The 18,741-nt window shown below is 36.5% G+C and overlaps 1 protein-coding gene across 1 annotated transcript in view; it reads right to left on the bottom strand.

The window, feature by feature from the left end:
* CDH11 (cadherin 11, type 2, OB-cadherin (osteoblast)) overlaps positions 1-18,436 on the bottom strand; it is a 40,349-nt gene extending 21,913 nt beyond the window's left edge. The window contains exon 1 of the mRNA XM_010290353.1: positions 18,302-18,436. The gene's annotated coding sequence lies outside the window, so the exon portion shown is untranslated. The remainder of the gene's footprint in view (positions 1-18,301) is intronic.
* Between the last annotated feature and the right edge of the window lie 305 nt (positions 18,437-18,741).

Raw genomic sequence — 18,741 nt, 5'->3', positions numbered from 1 at the left:
GATTTATAAAAAAGTAATTCATAAACATGGAATGAAATATTTGGTTTTATTTCCTCAAAAAAGGTAAGTTTTTCTTTACTGAAAACTGAAATCGCCTCAATTACAATATCACAATGGTTCCAGCATAATGAATTAAATGAAAGTCACACATGCAGATGCAAACATAATCTGGCCTTCCTAAGCATATATATCAAAACATTTGGTATATCCATTTAATTTTTTGCTATTGTTATATGATGCCACATTACAGATGATTCATACCAGCATAGAAAAGATAACAAGCAATCTCTATTATTTTCATCAGAAAAACGCTTTTATTCTGACTCTGACACAATATGTTTGTGTGTGAAGTGTGGAGCATTAAGTCTGTGGTTTTAGATCTTATTTTGTATCTCTACTTTGTTCAGAGGTAAAAATAAGGTAGGACTTAAAGGACCTGAAAACTGAGATTCGACCTACTTTGGAAGTAGCTAAAATATGAAAAGCCTTTCAACACTAGTTATTATAGTGGTTTTCTATGATAATACTTAATTCTAAAAGGAAAGGACACTACCCCCCCCAGTTTTGCACAGAAAAAATAAAACTGAAGCCCCTACTATGCAGTATTTACTTACCAAGCTTCCCTGTCATTTAACTTTATTAAACCATAGCAAGTCTTTTTAAATACAAGCCATCAAATTCTCTACTCAACCCACAGATGTAAAATGAATTATTCTGTCTCATTCAGTAAACACCTCAGGATTTACATCCTTGTGACAGGTGTAAATTTAACCCCACAGCAAGCAGGCTCTGAGGGTACCTCTTTTGGCTGCTTTGTCTACAGAAATTTATTGATGTAACCAGATTCTACATAGTAAGGCCAGTTCAGTCTGCTTCATGATTGCATTCAGTTAATCAATGACACTGCTGTTTCAGATGTAGTTTGCTATGGAGTGTCCTTTGAGCCAAAGTCTTCAATGCCATGCCCAGTACAGCTAATTATGCTGGGCAAATACACTTGCTATAGGGATCTATAGCATGTTACTCACGTGCAGCGGTTAGAGGTGCTTGGGCTCTTGGACTGTTAAACAGGGCCTATGTGCTCCAAACAGAAATGAAATAAGAAAGTATGTCTAGACAGCTGTGCATTTTTAAACCTGCTGTGAAAAGAAATGTAATTAAACTGCTTACATTAATAGATTTTGGACACATTTGAAAATTAAACTCACCGATAATTATTCTTCCTAAACATCACATAATTATCTCAACAATGAAAATAAGCAAACAAATATGACCATTATTCCCAAACTTCTCAATACTGTTACGTGAATCAGTAAACACTTTATAAAGATGCTTAACAATAATGGAAGAGCCAAGCTGATACATATGCTGCTTATTATCAGCTATTCAAGTGTGAAGTGCTGGAAACAAAATATTCGTCACACATCCATAAGATGGATTTAAAGAAAAAAATATTTGATACCTTTTCTTACATCCTCTGCATATATGTGTAGAGAAAAGAAGCAATAAGGCTACATGTCTTCAGGATAAAGAAAAGTATTATCTCTCATCCACTGTTTGAGCTAAAAAAAAAAAAAAAATCACTAAGGCTGTTTATGGTAATTGCTTCTGCTCTGAGTTATAATGTGAAAGGACTCCATGCTAGTAATACTAAGTTGGCTCTTTAGTAAGTGACCTACTGCTAGATAGGCTGCAATTAAAGCTAGAGATGCAGGCAATAAGGTCTCCCTGGCCTCCTCACGTCCCTCTCACCTTCTCAAACTTCCTGAAGTTCATATTCTCTGTTCAGTTACATAGCGGTTGCCGCAGCAGTAAACCTTCTGACTCCTATGGGCTTAAGAAAAGCTAATAGAATAAAACAACAGGGTTTCACTGAAGTCTATGAAATTACTTAAATTCAAAACAGCTACAGTTTGGCTTTTTATAAACTACTTTCTTCCTAAAAGGCAAGGTGCACAAGATGCTCTTAAATTAAAGCTAAGATAAACTTCATTAAAAAATGAAGCAGTATTATTAACAAGAAGTTGTCGGGGGGTTTTTTTGCCCCAACACAATCTATTTAAAACCTTTCAAACATTTTAAGGTTAACTCAAGCTGCTGAAAACCTACAGTTTCCTACTTCTTCAAGGAGAAAATACTGAAAAACAGCTAAACAATTTATAAAGCAATTCCTTTTGTCTTGTGGAAAATTACCTCATAATCCTGTAAGCATAGAGTATAGATCTGAGGAGAACAATTGCAGCAGCAAATGTCAGTGGGCAGTTGACCAAACCACAATATCCTAATTTTTTTTCCATTTTTGTTTAGAATTACACAACTTGTAAATTTTGAAATCATAAGTTTTCCTAAGAAATCTGAAAAAAAAAATCTGCTTGCCACTTCCTTAAATGTAGTGGGTGCCAGGTTTGAACTAAGTTGGACTTTTTCTCAAAAGGGAGAATCCCATTAACATATTTTAACTGCATACAACCACATGTTGGCAATTTTGGTACTGAATAATAGCTCTATCAGGGATAAAAGGAAAACAAGAGTTAAGCAGCCACCACACAAGATCAAACCGCATCAGAGAGGCACATTGAATGTGGTAGGACTCCCAAATGCTGCCCATGTAAGCTGATCAGTCAATGTATGCAGGACTGAGAAATGTTAAAACAGTATCTAGTCCACACTCTGAAAAATCACATACACAGTGAGGTGCATACAGAAAAGGTTTGCATGGAATAGCAGATCTCCCTAAATAATTGTGAGAACATCCCCTCAGGGCACTTCTAGCTACATAGATAACATGTCTTATGTTTTGTACTTGGTAGTTGTTAGTTCTGGAAATGCAAAGCTGATAAGTTTCAATTTTAACATAAGAAAAGTTTCTTCTTCTACTATTAGAAAATAAAATCCATCGATATTCCTAATAGAAATATGCTATTCACCTAATTAAGTACACATCTGTCTACCTGAAAAATGATATAACCATGTCCGCAGACTATGACACGGAGTGGAGACAGGCTCTTGGCTGCTCCACAACGCATCAACTCCACTCTCCTTGTGCACCCTCGCACTGAGAGACCAGAGACTCTCAACATGCAGCACGGCTGCGCGGAGAGGCAGTGTGATGGGGTTATCCCTACTCCAACGACCTAAGAGGAAAGAGGGTTTTGCTCTACAAAACTTTACTCGCAGATTTGAATGACTGTTCACAGATGACTAATAGACAAAAATAAAGAGCCAGCAAAGATTATTTTAATGACAAGACCAGTTACGGAAGTGAAGTCTAGCCAATTTTAAATTTCTTTCATTATATTTATAGCAAAAATAATCCCAAACATTCATGCTGACTTCCTGTGTGCTATGAAATGACCGTATGCCAAATCATAATAGACTAAACAATTTTTCTCATTTGTCTAGGCCATAACTTCTGGATGATACATTAAAATAGCAATTGTTCTTAGGAACACACTTGGCAGAAAGCAGTCGAGAGCACAGTGTAGCAATATAATAATGTATGATTATGTTCTGAAATGTTTTGCAAAAGTATCAAGTAAATACAGCAAACTCCCAGTCCAAATGAGATTTTTAGCTGTAATTAGAATTAGCTGAAAAGATGAATGATTTCTTTTACAATAATTTTATCATCAGACAAGGAAATTAATAGTTTTTTAATGACAGAATAAATATTGGATCATATTAGTTTTGGAGCTAAGAGTGCCTGAGTCTTGGGCATAAGGAGGGAGCGGCGGCGGCACAGCTGGCTGAGGGCTCCACTGCCCGTGGAGGCAGGGAGGGACCCGCTGTGGCCAGGCAATGCACCCAGCTTTGCCGGGGCCTCTCCTCCCTGTAACCGAGCGTAGCAAAGCTGACAAGAACCGGGCCTTTTTCTGCTTTTGTGATAGGGCTGTTCTGAGCAGCCTCAGGGCTCATACTCTATAGTTTAACTCAAACAGTTAGCTAAGAGACTTTCTTCCTTGATACTGTAATCGGGGTCATGAAAAATGAGCAGTTCACGTGGAAAGAAAGTAGGAAAAAGATTTCCAGATCAAATAATCAGATGAGTCCCACTGAGCCCATACTGGTTAATCTTTAGGGCATATCATGAATTTAACTACTTTGGAAGTTTTAAATAAAATATGCAAATTGAGGGATGTGAAATAGTCCTGTGCACAACTGTTTCATTACTCACGTGCACTGGTGAACATATGCATAGCAGGGCGAATACAGGAGTTCAGTCTGGCATGTATTTTTTTCCTCTTGTAGATTGCTGTATTCAAATACCTGATGACTAAGTATTTTCAAGAAATGTATATAAACGAATATGAAAATATTTTTGAAGGATAGCAGTTCTTGCTGCAGAAAGCTATTCAGCCCTAACCAGTAAGTTTCACATATCTTGATAACCTAACATTTGGGTTTAATTTAATTTTTTCCTGTTTAACAAAACTTTGTTCCCTTCCTTGATTCAATTCCAAAGAATGGTACATAAAGGTAAACAAATAGCCTGGTCCCTTTTGTTTCTGAAACAAGATAGAATACTGAGAGTCAGCACCTTCAACATTTAACTTAATTCCCTCAATTACTTTTTGATTTTAAACTGTTTTGCATTATCAGACCAATCTTTGAATAGTTTTTAGCTTAGACTCACTGTATGACATACTTGTGGAAAAGAAGGCATCTCATTTTATTTAGGTGAAATAATGTTATGCAATGTAGCAAGATCTGCTATAAAGCATGTATCTACTAGGAATCAAGCATTAAAGGCCCATATGCAATAGTCTAATGTAAAACATTTTGTTCAAATGACAAAAGCTCTGATCTCTGATACAGGAAAATATTTTCATGCTGTATATGTAACTGGTAAATCTCATTTTTCCCAATGTGTACTTCTAAAACAGACCGCAAGCAACTAACTCCCTGTGAGCCCGTCTGAAACACTGAATCTCTCTTCTTGTTGAAGCATATTTCAGATCTCACTGGAGCAAACAGCAAATAACCCTCATCTGAATGCAAATTGATATAAAGTCTTTTGTGTCATTCACAAAACATAATTAGTCTTACGAGACAAAAGTATTTAGTACAGAAAAGGAATTTTTTCGTATTTAAAGATACTTCGGGAAAAAAAAATCTCATAGTCATTCCATTGAATAATGACAACCTCACAGTCTCCCAGTTCATGTTCTGTTGTTTTGCATGGGAGCACGATGCAATTATAAAGGACTATAATCTGAGGTTGCGGTTCTGCAGAGCTAAGTATATATATATAATTTTATATACGGTGTTCAAACAGCCAAGATTCTAGGGGTGTCCTACTATAGAGGGATTCTGGGTCATAGCAAGATTTGTATGTACTAAATACATAAATAAAATCTTTACAGAACTGGCGATTTTCATTTTCAGCAATAGAAGTTACCTTAAAAATGCTAAGTAAGTTTTGTAGAATCCTATTCTGAGTTCTTTAGAATCCTGTGAAAGGAAATCTTAATCCTTTGCATTTTAAAATTATGTTTTATAGCACTGTATTGGATTACTGAGATGTTCAAAGCCAATAATCCCCAGCTGCTCCAAAGAATAATTTTTGAAATGTAGCCATATTTTCCTGTGGCAGCTTTGAAACTCAGTATTAGGAAACCGTAGACAAAACCATAAAATGATGGCTCTTTGAAAATAGAAGTCATTCTGCAGGAAAGAGGATGAAAAATAACCTCCTGACTAATATGATGTGATATATCCTTCAGCATCCACCTCTGAAATAGTCATGGAAGGAAAGTATTTTCACCAGGCTTTGATTTAATTTGTACTCATTCAAGAAGAGTGAAATTGCCATTTGGTGTACCTCATACAAAGCAGTAGAAAGTAGGAAGACAACTTAGTACATTATGAAGTGAATGACATAGCAATAAGCCTGAGAGAGTGATATTAAAAGGCTTGGGAAATGAAAAATGGCTGTAAACAGAGTTTTACATTTACTTGCTGCCCTGGGGAGATCCACTTAAGATAAATGTGACAGAGACTGTCTGTTTTTAAGCATAAACTCTACACAAAAACAACTAGCATAAGAAAGGTAGTCTTATTAAAGAACATAGTGATTGATAGAGTAATTTGAAGTAATGAGTAAGTTTTTGGTAGAGTTTATTTAAAATAGCAATTGTGTTCTTGTGCATCTCAGATGAACTAGAATTCTCATAATTTCCTGTATACTCAGAGACTAATATAGCTAAAGCCTATGTCCATGACTAGTTTCAATATAGTTTGCTATTATGTAAGTAGCTATAAATAACACCCCAAGGAGGAAATAAATGACAACTAAAGTCAACTTACTTCCAACTACTAATGCTGTACTTACATGCTAAGCCAACCCTGACAATTTTTTTCTCTAAGATTTTATACTGATGGTCTTTTTGGTATATGCCGAAAATGAGACAGAAAGTCAAGATTAAAGGCTCATAACTGAAAACCTATCAAAAACTAACAGCTACGGGCATGCCTATTGAGCTACCAAACCAAACCAGAAGGAATTCCCGCAAGCACTCCACTTCTGTTCTGATCTATAATCTCTTGCTGAACGGCTGACAGCCTTCATGCAATCAGAAATCCAAACTGAATCTGTGGTATTGTACTTACAGCTTCATTTCTAGAGGCAGCTTCAACAGTCTTGCTGAAATGCCAAACTATTATAGCATCTTGTGTGCTCTTTGTATGACCAATGTGTTCCTCTACAAAGCATTTTTCCACTTTGACTATAATTCTACTAGACTACTCTATCCCCTGGTCCCCTTCAATTTGGTCTCCCTCAACTAGGAAAGTTTCTCGTAAAAGATTGCCTGCCACTTTGGAAGCACATGCAAACCACCCTGACAGCAGTTAGTTTAAGTCTAGCAACCATTGTGACTCTCATTTAGAGAGGTTAACATAATTAGATTCCCTGTAACACTTATCTTTATAAAACCTGACAAGTTAGTGAATTACTAAGAGTCTTTTTCTTTTTCAAAAACATTTGCTAGAGAAAGAAAGGTGAGAGCTAAATTTCTAATCGAAGAGCCTTCTCCTTTTCTCAGTTTTCTTGGAGCTGCAGAGGGAAGAGTTCAGATCCTTCAGCATGCACATGTAAAGTTCTTTTTGACAGTTTCCTTTACTGTACCAGTTTACTCCAAATTTCTTCCATAAAGAGCATAAAAGCCCCTTTGAGATTTTTTTGAACGAACAATTGAATCAATAATTAATTTTTTCATAGGCAGAGATTGTCTGTGAAGAGACCTATTTTGGTTTGATAGCATGAGATAATAACATATTCAAACACAAATACAGTGTCAATAATGCTAATAAAGGGGACCATCACTGTTTAAGTACCTAATGGGAAGCTACAGCTGAAAGGACCAAAACTGCAAATTTAAATTATTAGTCACAAAACAATAAATCACAACACTATAATTCAAAAAATATTTGCATGAGTATCTTCTGAGATATCTAGTTGTAAATAGTCACCATAGAACATTTCCATTTACCTTAAGAAACAAACACAAAGAAAACACCACCTTCGTTAGATACAACCTTCCCATTAGCTTCCTTTGCAGCCTGACCTGCTCTGAGCACAAATCAGAGGAATTATCTGTATTTTCAGTGTTCCAAAGCTAAAGGACTAAGACGTAATTCCCAATATTATGATACAAACCCAAAAATGCAACAAGAGGTGCTAAGGTGATGCAATTAAATGCTAAGCCTATAAATAGCACAAAAGAGACAAGCTTGTCAGCTTGCAATTAAAATTTGTTTTTCATGCAAATGATACATTTACAAAAAAGGGCAAACGATTCAGAATATTTTGCATTAATATAACTCATTTTAAGTTAAACCTGTTCATTACATATTTCTAACTGATCCTATGAAACACTAAGAGACCCCAGAGATTATGGATTGGCACTATTTCTGACCTGTAAATACAGATGATTGCAAGAAAACACTTCATTTCTATTCTTCTGAAAGAAACCATTAACAACGAGTTTTAAGGCAGTGCTTTGCTACAGCTGGAACAATGTTTGGCACCACGATGTCATGCAGAAGAGGCAAAATTTAAATACCTTGAACCTATAGCTGTTCTTGCATAAAAGCCCTAGTTTCAGAAACTGATATTCCACAGAAAGCTGGTCATGGGAAACTGGCAAACATAGGCATTTGTTTAATTAGACTAGCGTTATTCATGGCTGAAAGCTACGAATCAGCTATAATTAAATATATTCTGGAAGTGCATTATATCTTTTGGACATGTAAATACTCTACCTTTTGCCACCATTTCTCTGATGTCAAGGGCGAATCTTGACCTTGAGAGTGCAATAATCAGGACTTGTGGCATATATCTGCATCTGGGATCACCACTCTTAGATTTCTGCATCATAGACCACCAATGTCTTTTTTAACCAGCAGGACAGTATAAAAGTACTTGAGTGCGAATGAATGTGTGTCCAGTCAGGTAAAGCTTTAGCCTCCAAATCAATAAGAGATAGTTTTCTCCCTAATGAAGACCAGTGAAGTGTTACTTGAAAATGAGCTTGTGAAAAAGAAAGAGGAAAACAACCTGACACTTGGTAGAACTGCTGGATTGAAAACAGTATATTTTTTGGAGGGAACGATCTTAATATGAGGCAAGTACAGGCAGAAGAATTTGTATTCATAGAAGAAAAAGAGACACCAATAACAATAATAAAAAGGATTAACACAAATGTGTGTGTGTATATATATACACACACATATATATAAAAAAAAGACTGAAAGCTTCAGTCAAAAGAATAGGATTCAGCTTTTTTCCCCACATTAAATATACCCTTACATTCAGCGTATTTTCTACGAAAATGTTCTTTTCAGAAAGTTGCTGGGGTGATATCACTACTTCAATTCAACCAATTTCCTTTGAAGTCTTCCATAATGGTAATTAAATAAATTGCTCTTGGAGTAATTATGTTTTTTCTGGAAAAGGAACTATTAGGGTAAAGAGAGATGAGAGAGTCTGTCACCAAACACAATCTTTCTAAATATATTGGTACTTGTTACATTTATTAGAAGAAGGATGGAATACTTAGAAACTTTGGACCTTTTTTAGTTTTTGTAAAGGAAATGTCGACTTGACAGTTGAAATAAGAAACAAACTAAAATGACTGCTGATAGTCCTGGGAGTGCACAGAGGAAGAAAATGGACTTAGTGTCGATCGAAAGCTTTTAAAGACCGTATGTGTTAAGCCCAAGAGAGCCAGTGTGAACTAGAAGCCCATATTACCATGTTAGAAGCAAGTAGCTGGCGGACAAGATGAAGGCGACTGAAAGCCCAAGACTAATGGGCAAGCGTATTGTATAAAATGGCATTCTCCATGTAAGCATAAATATATCATGTTTGGAAGAGCATGAGGCTTTGGAGACCTGGTTCCTATAGTTCTATTAAGAAGGTTCTGTGCATAGCAGTTCGTCAGATCAAATACCTCTCATCTCTCTGAATTTTATCATTTTTGATAGAGAGAAACAAGGCTTTCACAATTCCAAGTAATTTCCAAATACGTAACTTTATGTTTTATCTGTACGTTTCTTTTCCTCTTGCTTACAAGTCAGGCTAAAATTGTTAGTTGCAGTGTGTTGAGTGTACCATGAATTTTGCTTATTTTTTTTCTCAGATTAACAAAGTTAAAGAAACTTAAAAACTCCCCTGTTATTTGTGCAAATTTGTCATATACCTGCTAAGCAACCTGTAGCGTCCACTGATTTACCCATCAGAACAGGCTGACATAACCCTCTACCTTTTCTCTGGTCTAGACTGATATCTCAGACTTCACGGAATTTAAACGCAATACTGATGCTTGCTGGCTTTGTTCACATTACAAAGACTCTGGAGTTTTTCATTTAAAAGCCTATGCAAAACTTCAGTAAGTATGTTTTTCTTTTTGTATAATGCTAAACACTCCCATATTCCTTTTTCCTTTAAATCTCTTTGGTAAATAATATAAGGTTGCATAAGACTAACCCATATGGATTAGTATTTGAGTTTCTTTATGGTATCTTTACAATATCACATCCAAGGATTGTGATAACGGTGCTCTCCTACAATGCCAACCCTGTATTTTCATGCAACTTCAAAGACCAAAAGACTGTGTTTTCAACTCAAAAACCCACAAGAGTAAGCAAAAGGAAAAGGAATTATTTGGTATCATTATATACTTCACCTACAATCAAAAATAGCTTCCTGGAAAACCAGTGGTTGGAAAGAATAAAGTACCAGACAGGCAGCAGCTGGAGAAACTGGATCTGGGGATTCATCCAAGAACTGGGAACATCTTTCTGAACAGACAGACGTATTTCATGTTCAAATGTAATAGCTGTCAGGGTAAACATTGCCTTAAAATAATGTGAAAATTTTTTTACACTCTTTGTGCAAATTTTCTGGTCCTCTTCTGGCTTAAGCTTCAGTAAGTGAGCTTAGAATCAGACCCAAAGAATGATAAATACGTATTTTAAACAGGAAGAACTCATTATGAAGGTCATCTGTAGGCACTGATATTATGCTACACTATTTGTATACACAGCTATAACTAAAACCAACTATAATACCTGACAGAAATGATTATGTAAGAATAAGACTACTAATATGAATGTTTACTAAATGCCTATTTAATAATGGGTTTTTATTAAATAGCGCAAAAAATAATTTTCCATGTGTAACACGAACTTGTTAAAATTTCAGAGATACGTAAGCCAGTAAAAATGTGTTACCATTGCTTGCAACACGCCAAAGGCTGTGTGTGAACCTGACAGCAGACGTCTCGGGACCCATTCGGATTTGTTAGGCTTTATCGGGACTTGTTTTGGCCTGCCTGGGCCTTGGTTTTGGTTAACTTATTTGGCTGTAACAGGTTATCTAAAGAACAAGTGACTATTGCATAATTTGTTCTGACTTTTTGCTTAGCTTTGGATGACTGTGTGTTGTAATACAGTTGGTCTATGTATGTATTTGTAATTAATAGATAACAATAACAATTCACTATTCCGTATAGAACGAACTATCTATGACCCCTGAATAAAATGCAGCATAGAAACAGGCATGGGATGATACGAGGAGATTTCAAAGTCCAGGTACAAGATGTTAGTGGAGGCCCCAGGGCTGTAAACTGCTCACCAGGGGTCAGCTACTGGCCATTGAACGAATGCAATCTTGGCAGCTGCACAAAACATATTTTAGCGATAACACAGAGAACAAAGGACAATATTCAATTTACATAAAGCACACCATTCACAGTAAAACTGTATGTAATGTGGAACTACAGGCCAATGAAGAAGGTGCAAGGTGTGGATATGTGGAGCATGTTAAGAAACATAAAAATTACTGCAGGTGGATTCTTAGAGCGAGAAGGAAGAAGCAACACAACACATCACTGTATTGCTCTGGGTTGCAAGGGCCCTCCATCCCCATTCCCGCCTGAAGACATCTGCCTGAAAGGCAGCTGACAGCGAGTGTGACACCAGAGAAAGGGCAGATACTACAAAGCTTGTGTGCATCAGTTTTAACTGTACATAACTTGTGTAAGAGCTCAACACGCATGAACTAATAGTTCTTTGGTTAGACTGTTAAGACTTTAGCTTAACAGTACATTCTTGACTTCACATATAAGTTTTGTTCCTGTGGCCTAAATAATCTCTACAAGCTGTTGCGTAAGAGCCTGTTGGAGACTTCAGGCAACCTAGTCTGAAACCTGGATGCAACACACTGATAACTGCTCTCGAGCAAGGAAGGTCATTCGAACAAAAGGCAATGTTGTCAACCACGTGTGAGCTCGCATTAAAGGAAAGAGACTCTGCTGAAAGGAAGCAACAACATACGGGGAGCAGAAGTAACCTGGATAATGACTGGGCCAACAGAGCACCATGCTCTGCTTAAGAAGGTTGGTTTTGGCTGTTATTAAAAAAGCCACTACCATTCTGTTCTTTGCTGGGAAGTTTTCCCACTTAAATGTTTAATTGATCTTTATATTTGTTAAATGAAAGCACTTTTAAAGCAAATCACTACAGATCTACAAGGAGAAAAAAGGTCATTGCATTTGGTGTGAGGTTTCTTGGATACACAACTACTGTATTATTCTGTTTATCCTGCAAGCAGCAAAGTAGCAGTAACCACTGGGTCACTAGGTTTACTGTGACACAGCACAACAGAGTCTTTGTTGAGCTTCCTTGGAGTTAGTCATTATGATTCACTGGAAGACTATTCCCTCTGATGGGGCTGTTCTCTCCTGTGTCTTATGCAGGGCAGAGAGGGAGAGAAGACAGAAGCCGTACCTTTGGACATGTAAACAGAAGAACATAGCAGTGAAGTTTGCAGTTAGTACCCAGACTTGAAATGAATGGTGCATTAGTGAGCGCTAAATGTTTGTGCAAACACATTCCCTTGAAAAATTAAGAGCAATACTCTTCTCTCTAACATGCTGCGACTCATACATGTTGCCTGCAGTGAAGTATGAGAACAGCGCAGGAGGTCGAGGGAAAGTCTTTTGGTCGGCTGGTTATTTTTGCTTCAGTGGTGCCTTGGTTCACAAAATACAGCTTATAGCATGAAACTAAGCCAAGATAGCGAGGAGGCCTCTCCTGGTGACCAGCCTTCTGAGGTTACATAATCAGTTTTTCTATTTTGTGGGGGAAAGAAGGGAGGATGGGAGGCCAAGTACCCAAGTGCTTTTGGAGAAGTAGGTATAAACCTGTAAAAGCACAAGGGGATCAGATCCCAGAATCATGACTTTTCAATATTTTAGCCTGTTGATTCTAAAAGAAGGTTGTCTTCATAAACAGAACCAGAGAATACCCTGGAGGGTCATTCCTGTATTTGATTCCAAACACTATATTGGCTCAGACTTCCCCTTTTCTGGCCTCTCCTGTTATCCCATTGAATTCATTAGAAGGTTGTGGCTACCGGCCAAAAGAAACGGTTAATGCATCCCAGAGCCCATATTGTTTGAAATATCTTCTGAGACAGGAATTTATAGCATTGCTATAATAAAACTCAGATTTCAACATTAAAGTATAAGTCTGTGTACTTGCCACACCAGAATTATACAGAAAGGCTGAACCATGAAACTCTGAGGAAATTAGGAAAATATGCAGTAACATCTAGAAAGAGGCCACTAGGACTTGGTTATACCTTTAAGAACAACCTTGAGCAAGAGATAAATCACATATGATGTTACGCAGGTAGCAGCAATGGAGCTAAAAGAAATGCCACTGAATCACAAATCCTTTGGTTTTGCCACACTTAAGTACAGCAATTTTATACTGGTCTAGAGCAGTTACTGCCTTAGATAAGAAAAGATGGGATTGAATCCTGATTCCACCCTCGCTTTGCCACTCCATGCCTCTGCCCATTTCCAAGAAGGTTGTTTTTTTCTTTGATGTAGACATTTACTGTGTTCTAGTCTATTCTATTCTGTTCTGTTCTATAATATGTTTGTTATTATACATTCAAAGTATAATGAAATATGTGCTTTCCATCCCAAAAGAATACATATTAATCTTCTGCAGGAATTGCAAAGTATTGCTTTTATAGACAAAAAACTGTATAGCTTTTTCCTGTAAAGGAATAGAAGTACAGACTTTGCCTAAAACCTTGGAACAAACCTTCCTTTATGAGACAGGGGAGTCATTTTTATTTCACTACATGAATTCAGTGGGCTGCCACAGGCCAGTCATAATCTGTTATTGTTTCCCTGCAACCTTGTACTATTAATTTTTCTTTTTAATGAACTGTCCAGTCTAGTTTAGCTATGGGAACTATGATGGAGCTGCAATATAAATGGTTTATGTCATGCCTTTGTCAAAAGGCTTTCCCCTACAGCACTAGAATGTAATTGAAAAGCCATTTTAAAATAAAGTAACTGAACGGTTGCAAATGCAGGTTGTCAGGAATAAAGTGGGAAAATCCTTTGCATTACATTAGATTTTACCAATCACACAACTTGTGTGACTTTATTAGTGTTTATACAGATTAGTAAAGCCACATAAATTGCATATGTTTGCATGGTTATATTACCAAGTATTTCTGAAAGATACTGAAGCCAATTTTAAGAAGTTTTTCTTCAACTGTGACTAACAAAGCAGTAATTGGCTTTGCTAAATACCTCAAAAGATTTAAATACACTAACTTTTGTTTTACTTTATAGCATACAGAATATTCCCATGTTTGAGAGAGCAAGCTAGTTTCTGAGTACAGTTGCACAGGAATCTTTGAATGGATGAGTACACAGTAATCTTTTTTTTTTTTATATATATGTGTTAGACACATAACTTAGTTTTCTCTTATGTTTATTTTTTCTAGCCTTGGATGTGTGTGTTTGTTCTTGGAGGCATGATGCTGTACATTTTAATAAATGCTGTTAGTATTATTATTATTCTTGGTGGTGGTGTTATTAAAGCCCAAAGAGAGCAACTATAGAGAGCATTTATGGATAAAGCTGACATCAGTTTTCTCAATAAATTCCCACGAAAATTCTTTCTGAAAGATTTCGATTTAGCTTTTGGTTCACACCTCTCCCCTTTAACATAAATATGGAATTTTTGTGAGAAATTAATTTTTTCAGAACACATATTTCACAACTAAACGTAAAATATTTGAAGTTGTTTTGACTCACAAGCAATTGGATTTTTGGGTTTTTAGTCAATGTATCAATCTTTTAATGCCTTTTTCTGCGCTTATGGCCAGTCTCTGCAGTTTGTGAAGTGCAGTCTCTCTTTTGCTTAGGCAAATCTCATGCCTTGGGGGAACCTCAGGAGTTTCCTGTGACTTAGCCCAGCCAGGCTGCTTCAGCCCACAGAGCTGAGCACACTGCAGCCCAAATGGGGCTGGAATTTCCCAGAAGGCTGGGAAGATGGAGAGATGAGTGTTTGATGACTCAGTTGTTTCAGCATTTGAGCTGAAAAAAACTTTTTGTCACCGAGACCGGAATTTCAGTTCAGTTACAAGTTAGTTGTTTCCAACAACAAACTTCAACAAAGTCAAGATTCTTTCAAGGCAACAGTACATCACAGAAATAATTTTCTATTAAAAAACAGATAGGAAAATCTAAAATGTCTATATTACGAGGTATTGAGAATGTTAGAGATAGGGCAGCGTGAACAGATTTCCCCGCTTGATGTCTTTTAAAAGTCTGTAATTTATAACAAAATAATCATTATTCTTTGACACCTGTTTGACCAGGATCTATGTCTTATAACTATTCTAACAATATTTCCAAAGGTGTTTTAACTCAAGCAAGTCTTGAAGAGCACCAACAAAGCAGACGTAACAAATTCAGACTCTATCTCGTTACACAGACTACGTGAAATGAGACTGACACAAGCAGATAGCGCTTCTTAACATTTCATTCTCATGCCTTACTTTAAGAAGAACCTAAGGATTCAAGGTAATTTGGAAAGTCATCCTACTAAAATCAAAGCTTTTGTTCTCCTATATGAGCCTGTTTCATTTAGGCTACTAATATCCATCCAAAAATACATGCAGAAGATAATCCTGCAGATACACTAGGTGTTTGTTCTATGTTGTAGTTCTGTGTGTTGAAGTTGTGAATTCAAAAATTCAGGTCTTAAAGCTTATATAAATGGCTACTCATATAGAAGTGAAGTGAGACATGCTAAAGCAGGCAATTGGAGGTGTAACACTTTCTGTTCAGATATGTAATTCTCATTAAACGTGCTAGCGCTGTAATAAAACAGGGTCATTCTAAGTAACTGAAGATTAATCTTCGTTCCACATGACATTTGTGCAGAAACTAAACTATACAGCAATTTCCCTCCAAGATCTACTTGGTATGTAAGGAATACCATGGTTTTCCCATTATAGTCTAGGCTTACTATGTGAAAATTAAAAACAAATAATAAAAAGGATGTTATATACAAAAAAGGAAAAGTATACATTATACTGGATATATAAATCAGTGTTGTAAGTGAACCTAAGTTTCTCATCCTTTATGAGAGGGATTTTTAAATACGGCAGTAGTCTTTTTTGGGTATTCCATGGACCCTTTATTCATATATAATGGTTTTTAGAGTGATATAATTGAGAAGAAATTTCTCTGCTGTGCTCACTCTCACTCTCTAGAACTTCAGTATAGAAAATCCAAGCAGTATAGGAAGGAAATCTCTAGTCAGCATATTCCCACTTAATGATGCTACTGGCCATCTTCCAGTGTGACTGAGTAGCCAAGCCTATGTTACAGCTCCAAATGAGCTCAGTAGTGCCTTTCTGTCAGCCCTGTTGTTCTTTGTTCCATTAACAGTAGTTAAACATGAATATTTACCTTGTCAACTGTTTGATTGTCTAGATACTATAACAGGAAATTTGCATTCCTGAACAGGCACAGCTGGAAACAATTTAAGAAAGAAAGATCCTTCAAAAGAAGAGAGAGAATTTAAGCAGCATATGGATACCCAGGTTTACATGATAAACAACAAAAGCAGTGCTTGTTCCTCCTCTTTTGCAGGGAGGTATCTCACACTCCATCCAGAAGGAACAACCCCACAGTCACTCTGCAGGAAGCTTTATTTCAGAAATTACTTGCTTGAGCTCTGAAATGTAAAGAGATCTATGACACAACAGTTTCTGAGAGAAGACATGAAAAAAACTTTGAGTAGGGACCCAATTTGTTAAATTCACCTATCTCATGTACTAGTGAGAGTGATGGGCCTTCGAGGTCTCCTTTAAGGTTATTCCTCAAAGTCCTTTAATTTAATAAAAATTAAATCTACTTGTAAGCGTAGCTCTGAAGTCAAGAACAAGAACAGTGGAAAGAAGCCTGAACTAAACCTTTAAGTGAGATATAAGAAAATGCTAGAAGAGGCGAACTGAAACAGTGGTGAGAAAATTAACATAGCTGTGCAAGGAGACAGCAAAACTGAACACATAACTAATTTAAGATTACATTTTTGCTATGTCTTCTTGATACCTATATATGAATTTGAAACCTAGTCATAAATTCTTCAGTCCAATCACACACTCTTTACCTTCATTCTGTTGAAAAGCTGTATCTGAACAAGAACTGAGCATTGTTTGCAAAATTTGGCCCTTGTGTTCAGTGAATGACAGGATAAGAATCTCACATGCCTGAGCTACAGCTCCTCCTAAGAAGAAAAGGAGTTTACACATTTCACACCTAAATTCTATTGAATGCTGTTGGTATCACTGTCAGATACACTGTTTCAGCCTGATACTAATTGCTGCAGTCTACCTTAACAAGTCGGTGAACACCATAAACACATATCCTATATAGCCGCTCACAAGGCTGTTTAAGCATATGGCCCGTTTGGCTGAAAGAAATAAGATTATCATCATTCAAGGACATTTCCACAGAAATGAAGCATCTGTCAAGCAGGACTTGAGTGCATTGAAACTAAAAACCGTGAATGAGTCAGCTAGACAAAGAGCTTTAATATGCTGGCTTTGTACTCTTTATCCTAGACAATTCAGATGGGATCATACCTTTGATTCTGTAAAAATGATAGCATTTATATATTTATTCTGCTTCCGTGTTAATTTTAAAAAAGCATGGATACTCTTCTAAGTGGACAATTCTCACCTCTGTGGAATCAATTCCACTCTGTGGAATTATTTTCAGTAATAGCACAACTGAAAGTCACAGAGGATATGAAAATTTAAAGGCATCAGAGCAGCAGATAGAACTATTTTTTAGTTTTAGTTTTCTAAGGTTTTCCATACCACTCTATTGCCACACTTTCCACAGTCACCTTCTCTGAAGCCTCAGAGTCACCACTAAATTATTTTTCTAACCCAAGTCTGAGTAGTTATATTAAGCTCAGTGGTATTGCACAAAATATCAGAGAAAGAAACCAAGTATGGAATTACTCACTCAGGTAGGCCTAGAATAAGAAAAGCATTAATCTTTTTGACTGATAAAATCAAGTTGGAAGCCTAAATATTAGAAAGTTTCTTACATTTCTGTTCTCTAGTGCTACATTACTGTGAGTTTTCAAGAAGTTCTCGGGTGTTTTAAACAAGAATTAAACAAGTGTGATCCAAAAAAATCCGCCTTCTCAAACTGTGCTTTACAGATGTGGAAGGATAGTCAGTGTCCTACAGCATCAGCCCTCCTGAGTGACGGTCAACACCTATGGATAAACTCTATGATGCATGAGAAAAACCATCTGACAGCACGCATCAAGCGAGGGATTAGTCATTGCAGAAATGTTCCCTACATTGTACAAATATTTTAGACACTATAGAAACAAGAGACTAGCTATGCATATCTGACAACACTCAGAAGTTCATACATTTGGATGTACTACTTACCTTCACCCATTGGAAACTTGTTGCCAATTTATGTAGCATATTCCACACATTTGAAATGCCACTTAATGAGACTATGATGACAATGCAGATGTAAGTTTTCTGCTGCCACTTATCCAGTACTTCAGCTGTGGCTGCAAAGAATGAAAGAGTTCATTCAAATTTGAAAATCAATGCAATATTGGTATCATAATAAAAGTAAAGTAAAGACTAGCCTATAAACTATCACAGTGGCCCTAAAGAGAGTTCAAAGAGTAGCAATTAAATAACACTTAAAATTCCAAGGAGAAAATTAATAAATAGCTTTTGCCTTAACAGATTTCATTATTGCAAGAAAGTTTCCATAACTAAAATGCTGGAGGCCATATCAAAATTCCTTCACATCTTTTTTGTTATCTTCCGAAAAAACAGAGTGCTATGGAAAAATCTGTTCTGGGAACATT

Source organism: Phaethon lepturus, unplaced genomic scaffold, assembly GCF_000687285.1.
Source record: "Phaethon lepturus isolate BGI_N335 unplaced genomic scaffold, ASM68728v1 scaffold8287, whole genome shotgun sequence".
NCBI classification, from domain to species: Eukaryota; Metazoa; Chordata; class Aves; order Phaethontiformes; family Phaethontidae; genus Phaethon; species Phaethon lepturus.
Note: the sequence above shows the minus strand (reverse complement) of the source record. Positions and strands in the feature narration are given on the sequence as shown.